Genomic DNA, 8,112 nt, shown 5'->3' on the forward strand with positions numbered 1-8,112 from the left:
AAAAGGGTATCATCAGGAGTGCCCCACGGAAGTGTAATAGGACCACTCTTATTCTCTCATAAATGATCTGATGGACAGGGTGAGTAGCAATCTATGGCCATTTGCAGACAAAACTGTGACGTAAAGGAAGGTGTCAATATTGAGTGCCAGTAGGAGGATACAAGATGACTTACACAAAATTTCTAGTTGGTGTAAAAGATGCTCTAAATGTAGAAAAATGTAAGTTAATACAGATGAGTAGGAAAAAAATTCCATCATGTTTGGGTACAGCATTAATAGTGTACTGCTTGATGCACACACGTTGGTTAAATATCAAGGCAAAACACTGCAAAGCAATATGAAATGGAACAAGCACAGAAGGATTGTGGTAGGGAAGGTGAATGATCGACTTCAGTTCACTGTGAGAATTTTAGGAGAGTGTGGTCCGTTAGTAAAGGAGACCAGACATTGAAAACTAGGGTGACTGATGCTTGAGTGTATTGGATTCCCAACAGGTTGGATTAAAGGAAAATGCTGAAGCATTTCAGAGGGGGGATTCTAGATTTGTTACTAGTAGGTTCTATTAACACATGAGTGCCTCGTGAACTCAAGAGGGAATCCATGGAAGGAAGATGGCATTCTTTTCATGGAAGAAACTTTAGGAGAAGTGGCATTAAAGTTGACTGCAGAATGATTCTACCAATGGACATACCATGTAAAGATAAGGGGATAAGAGAAATTAGGGCTTGTACAGAGATATACAGACAGCCATTTTTCCCTTGCTCTATTTGTGAGTGGAACAGGAAAGGAAGAGACAAATAATGGCACAATGTACCCTCCACCATGCACCACACAGTGGTTTGTAGAGTATGCATCTAGAGGCAGAGGTAGGCTTTTACCCACATGTACTGCTTAATGAAGATTGAAAATGATGACATAGCACAGATGCAGTCCTAACACGCTTACCTTGAGGTCACCTTGACACTAGGTTGTCATGCTGCAATATTTACAACGATTCTATTACACTCAATTATCATCATCATTTCAAATTTCATTGCATTCTGTATCACTATCTGTTACTTAGAGGTTATGGCAATTTGTGTTGCATATCACAGACTAAACATGGCCAGCTGTGCAAAGAGAATCATGTGGAAGTAATGAAAAAAATATTGTGATCAAGATATTGTAATTCATCTGTTCAGGATAAGAGTCTGCTTCAAGCCACAACTTTGTGATGGCCATTCATCTGAATAGACAGGCAATTAGTAGTGATAACTACTTAAAATACTAGTGACTCCAGTAAAGCTGATTTATGATATGGCTACTTTAATAGATGGTTCTACCTTAAATTATGGGATAGCAATTGATAGCAATGAAATAGGAGGTAGTGGCTCCATGAATGGAGTTGGCCTTGCATGTAATGTTTCACACTGGCATGGATATGGGAACAGAAACATAAACAGCATGGGATTGTACAGGGTGGCCCATGGGAAATAGTACATTTTCTTTCGGTTATTATGAGGTCTAGTACATATTTACATCATAGAAGATTCCACGGAAAAGAAATCAGGGACAGAGAGATCAGGTGACTTCACTGGCCATCCTTTTTGTCCAAAAGATATCAGAGGTTTTGTTCACATTATCATCTATATCTACATCGCACTCCATAAACCACCTAATGGTGTGTGGCGGAGGGTATTTTTGGAAACACTATCTGATCTCTCCAACCCTGTGCCACTCGTGTATAGTGCATGCGAAGAATGACGGTTGGTAAGCTTCTATATTGGCGAAATGTATGAGTGGTGATGGGGGGGGGGGGGGGGGGAGTAATATGTTGTCCGACTCCTCCTGAAAAAAGCTGTCTCAAAATTTCAGTAGTAAATCTCTCCGTGATGCACAATGTTTCTCTTGTAACGTCTGCCAGTGGAGTTTGTTTCGCATCTCCATAACGCTCTCTCACCAGCTAAACGATCCTGTGATGAAACACACCACTCTTCGTTGTATCTTCTCTATCTCTTCTATCAGTCCTACCTGATACAGAACACAGATAGATGAACAATATTCAAGAATTGGGCAAACAAGTGCCTTATAAGTCACTTCTTTTGTGGATGGGTTACATTTCCTTAGGATTCTTCCGATGAATCTGAATCTGGTATCTGCTCTTTCTACTATGTGTTTTAGGTGTTCTTTCCATTTAAGGTTGCTCTGGATAGTTACACACAGATATTTTATGACAGATGTTGTATCCAGCTGTTTGTCACCACTACTGTAGCTGTACAGTAGTGGATTTCTTTGACAAGCCCACTGATATGAAAGTTTGCCTCTTCAGACACAACATTTGTCTGACATGTGTCATCCTGGTCATTTCTGCCCCATAATGTTAGGGAGAAATTGCCCCTACTCACTTTATCTCATGGCCATAACTGTTGAACCACTTGCAACAAGGATGAAACTTTAGATTCTGTTGCACAATCATCTCTGATTAGTTTTTCCATGATTCCCCTAATTGCTTAAGGTGAATTCCAGGGTGGTTCCTTTGAAAGGGCATGGCCATTGTCCTCCCCCATCCTTTCCTAATCTGCACTTGTGCCCCATCTCTAATGACCTAATTGTCAATGGGACATTAAACATTAATCTCCTCATTCATAGTCATCCACAAAGACCTGCAAGGGATTAGTAACGTTCTGAAATGGCAACTGAGGGATAGCTACGGGCTTCGTTGCAAAGCTGCATGAACTCATCAGATATTTTCCAGCATTCAAAACGTCATTTCAGGCCTCTTATGCTACTCATTGATTAAAGAACCTGTCTTATGCCATTGTTTTATCCACCTGAACATTATCTTTCTGTCTGTAACAAAGAAATGGTGGTTCCTTCCAAGACGATTTGTGTGGACAACTGCTACAATGTCCATGTGACAGAACTCTTCCACTGTTTCAATATGCAACTGTAATTGGCAAGTTTCATACTGAACTGAATAGCATGCTAAAGGGATCTAATAAGATGTGGTAGAAAGTGTGAGCTCATCTACATTTTAGCAAAGTGGCCAACTGAAAATATACTACTTCCCAAGGGACCCCATGTATTATGCAAGATGTCTTTCTGCAGTATAAAGAAAGGATTTTGTAAGATTTTAGTGACAATAGGAGAAGTATCACTTATCACTGCAAGAGAGAAGCCCATATGTAGAAAGTCTGTGGGGAAAGTGCCTCTCCCTCTCTTCTAAGGAACTGTGAGTAGCCTTCATATTACCCACACTCACTTCATATGACCCATTCCTGACTTCTTATGATGACGTCTTCTGTTTACCCCTTTCCTCTTCTGCTCAACTGGGAATAACCAACACTTCTGACTCAACATCAGGAGAGAATGGGAGGCATGCTGGTGATGCAGAATAGAAGTTTTATAGTTGCACAGTAATTGTTTCTGACTTCTTATGGGCCTCTTCATTATTTGATGTTTCCTCTGTATGACAAATGATATCTGCCCTGATACCATTATTGACAAGGACAAATGCAAGGATTTAGAGGCTTATCTCACTAGGAAAATTAAAGAGACCTTTGGAGAAAAGAGAACCACTTGTATGAACATCAAAAGCTCAGATGGAAACCCAGTTCTAAGAAAAGAAGGGAAAGCAGAAAGATGGAAGGAGTATATAGAGGGTCTATACAAGGGCGATGTACTTGAGGGTAATGTTATAGAAAGGGAAGAGGATGTAGATGAAGATGAAATGGGAGATATGATACTGCGTGAAGAGTTTGATAGAGCACTGAAAGACCTAATTTGAAACAAGGCCCCAGGAGTAGACAACATTCCATTAGAACTACTGGCAACCTCGGGAGAGCCAGTCCTGAGAAAACTCTACCATCTGGTGAGCAAAATGTATGAGACAGGCAAAATACCCTCAGACTTCAAGAAGAATATAATAATTCCAATCACAAAGAAAGCAGGTGTTGACAGATGTGAAAATTACTGAACTATCAGTTTAATAAGTCACGGCTGCAAAATACTAACGCGAATTCTTTACAGACGAATGGAAAAACTGGTAGAAGCCGACCTCGGGGAATACGTGAGGCAATACTGACCCTACGACTTAGAAAACAGATTAAAGATAGGCAAACCTACGTTTCTAGCATTTGTAGACTTAGAGAAAGCTTTTGACAATGTTGACTGGAATACTCTCTTTCAAATTCTGAAGGGTAAAATACAGGGAGCTGAAGGCTATTTACAATTTGTACAGAAACCAGATGGCAGTTATAAGGGTCAAGGGACATGAAAGGAAAGCAGTGGTTGGGAATGGACTGAGACAGGGTTGTAGTCTCTCCCCGATGTTATCCAATCTGTATATTGAGCAAGCAGTAAAGGAAACTAAAGAAAAATTTGGAGTAGGTATTAAAATCCATGGAGAAGAAATAAAAACTTTAACGTTCATCAATGACATTGTAATTCTGTCAGAGACAGCAAAGGACTTGGAAGAGCAGTTGAACGGAATGGACAGTGCCTTGAAAGGAGGATATAAGATGAACAGCAAAAAAAGCAAAACGAGCATAATGGAATGTAGTCGAATTAAGTCGGGCGATGCTCTGGGAATTAGATTAGGAAATGAGACACTTAAAGTAGTAAAGGAGGTTTGCTATTTGGGGAGCAAAATAACTGATGATGGTCGAAGTAGAGAGGATATCAAATGTAGACTGGCAATGGCAAGAAAAGCGTTTCTGAAGAAGAGAAATTTGTTAACATCGAGTATAGATTTAAGTGCCACAAAGTCGTTTCTGAAAGTATTTGTATGGAGTGTAGCCATATATGGAAGTGAAACATGGACTATAAAGAGGTTGGACAAGAAGGGAATAGAAGTGTTGTGACAGTGCCACGACATTTAACAGTGCTGCCACGACAGTACGCGCAAACGGCGATAGAGGCGCTCCGCAACTCGGCTGAGTGCAGGAGCGCCACCTAGCTACGAACGGTGCCGGCCGCATGTCACGGCACGGCAGTCGAATGACCGATACGGAATTGGTAGCATGTAACCAGCTATTGTTTCTACGTTTGTATATCCACGCAATTTATTAGTGATTAAAGGTTATAACACTTTTTGGCGACGGGGCCGGATATTTTTGTTCCTGCATTGTGGATTTGTGTGTTCGTGTCAGGGCAGACATGGAACAGCTTATGCAAGCGCTCATTGAACAACAAACACAGCTGACAGCTGCTATTCAGGCATTGTCAACGTCGCTTACACATCGTCTGTCTTCCTCTTCTCCGCCTCTGTTCCCTCCTTACAATGAGGCCGCTGAAGACTGGGAGGATTATGAGAAGCGTTTGCGGCAACACTTCTTGGCTTTCGGTGTTGTTGATGCTCCTATGTGTAAGTCGTTATTTCTATCTTGGATTTCCCCACGAATCTATCAGCTGCTATCTCAGTTAGCCCCGCTGCGGGAACCTGCCTCTCTGTCCTTCCAAGAAATGTGTGACTTATTGTCTAACTATTACCGAAAAAACAGCCACGTCATTGCCACCCGTGTGGCGTTCTACTGGTGTCGTAAACAGCCCCATCAATCTTACCGGGCTTGGGCGGCGGAACTACACGGTCTGAGTAGGAAATGTCAGTTTGTCACGGACACTCATCATGAGTCTTATGCTGATTCAATGGTTAGGGATGCTATTCTACAGCTTGCTCCTGATAAAGAAGTTTGGCAACGTGCTTACAACTGCCAAACCCGTCGTTGTCAGAAGTTCTAAGCATCGCTCAATCTTTTGAAGTGTCTCATGCTGCTGGTGCACAAATAGATGCGTGTTGTGATATAGGCGCTATACAGACCACTTTCGACACGGATAATTTGCCTGTTTCCCAGGGGGCCGACGATGTGGCGGCGGTTCACTCGCGTCAACAACGTTGCGCGGGGCCGCCACGCTCGTAGCGAAAACAGCAACCACAGAAGCAGGTTCGTTCCGCACTTCCTTCTTGTCCACGTTGTTTTGTACAGCATGACAGTGCCGCGTGTCCAAAACGTTGGGCCACGTGTAATTCATGTAGGAAAAAAGGCCACATTGCTTCTGTGTGTCAGTCCCCTAAAGTTCCTGCCGACGAGGATGAGGCATCGGACATGGATGTTAACTGTGTGCTTTCTCAAACAAATAAGTTGTTTGTTACTGTTCGTGTTCTGGATAAAGACATTCGCATGCAAGTGGACACTGGCTCTGCAGTAACTCTCATTAATTCTTGCATGTACTTGGAGTTGGGCTCCCCTCCCTTGTCTCGAGATACGCGAAATCTGAGAACTTATAATAAACAGAAAATTTCTATTGTTGGACAGTTTGATGCTTCCACTGCCTACAAGTCTGTTGTTAGGCCCCTCACGTTTTATGTGGTGGATCATGCGGGCACTGAAAACCTGTTCGGTTATGATGCTTTCCAGTTGTTCGGGTTCTCCATTGATGATGATGTGCACCTCATATCTGAGGATATTCCGTATCAACAGCTGGATGGATTGTGTTCCGAATTCTCAGAATTCTCATCCATGTTCTCTGCTGGTCTGGGTCGTGCCAAGGATTTTGAAGCCCACATTACTCTTAAACCTAAAGCTCGCCCTAAGTTTTTCCGGGCACGCCCTATTCTGGTGGCGTTGCGTGCACCTGTCAAGGCTGAGATAGACAGGTTAACAGCTTCAGGGATTCTCCTTCCTGTTACCTCCAGCGAATGGGCATCGCCAATCATGGTGGTTTCTAAGCCAAACAGGAGTCTGCGATTGTGTGGTGATTTTAAAGCCACTGTCAACGCTCAGAGCCTCATTGACACTTATCCTCTTCCCCGTCCTGAGGAGTTATTTACCAAGCTCGCTGGGGGCCAGTTCTTTTCCAAACTTGACTTATCGGAGGCGTACCATCAGTTGCCGTTGGATGTGTCTTCCAAGGAATTTCTCGTCAACACTCCTTGTGGGTTATATCAGTACCAGCGGTTACCGTTTGGCGTCGCTAGCACGCCGGCCATTTTTCAGCGGGTTTGGAACAGCTCACAGCTTCCATTCCCGGCTGCATAAACTATCTGGATGACATTGTTGTCACGGGGGCCTCCACTGAGGAGCACCTTCGCAATTTGCGTTCACTGTTTCGGGTTCTGCATTCGGCTGGGTTGAAGTGCAATCTTGACAAGTCACAGTTCTTCCAACCCTCCATCGTGTATCTTGGTTTCCACTTGTCCCATGAGGGTATACGTCCTCTACGTCAGCATGTTGCGGCCATTACCGCTCTACCCCGGCCGTCTGCAGTAAAAGAACTTCAGGCGCTTCTAGGCAAGATTGCTTATTATCACAAATTCATTCCATCCACAGCGGCGGTAGCTCATCCTCTGCATCAGCTGTTATGCAAAAACATTCCTTTCTGTTGGTCCGACGAGTGTAAGCAGGCTTTTGTCAGCCTGAAGGCTCATTTGCAGTCGGCACCTTGTCTTGCCACATTCCGTCTGGGTCAGCATTTGGTTCTGGCGACTGACGCGTCCCAGTATGGCCTAGGGGCTGTTCTCGCCCATCGGTATGAGGATGGGTCGGAACAACCCATCGCCTATGCTTCCAAGACCCTCAATGATGCGCAACGGTGTTATTCTCAAATCGAAAAGGAGGCGCTCGCTATCATTTATGCTCTAAAAAAGTTCAGCGTTTTTTTGTATGGTTCTAAGTTTCACCTCATCACCGACCACAAGCCGCTGGTCTCTCTGTTCAGCCCATCAACGTCGCTTCCGGACAAGGCAGCTCACCGCCTGCAACGTTGGGCCTTATACTTGTCTTGTTTTCACTATGAGATTCACTATCGCCCCACGGCCCAGCACGCCAACGCTGACATGTTGTCGCGTTTGCCGATGGGCCCCGACCCGGTTTTCAATCGATGTGAACTACTCTGTTTCCACATTGATGAGGCAGAACGTCGTGCGGTCGAGGGTTTTCCGCTTACAGGTTCGCAGGTCGCGTCGGCTACTGTGCGGGATTCGGTCCTGCGTCAGGTGATTGGTTTTATTCAACGGGGTTGGCCGGACAGGACCAAGGGCCGGGCATCGGATCCCCTTCGCAACTACCATGCCTTGTGCTTTCGTCTGTCTGTTCGTGATGGTGTTGTTCTTCTGGCCATGGATGGCGCATCTCC

The sequence above is a fragment of the Schistocerca serialis genome, chromosome 1 (assembly GCF_023864345.2).
Source record: "Schistocerca serialis cubense isolate TAMUIC-IGC-003099 chromosome 1, iqSchSeri2.2, whole genome shotgun sequence".
Lineage (NCBI taxonomy): Eukaryota > Metazoa > Arthropoda > Insecta > Orthoptera > Acrididae > Schistocerca > Schistocerca serialis.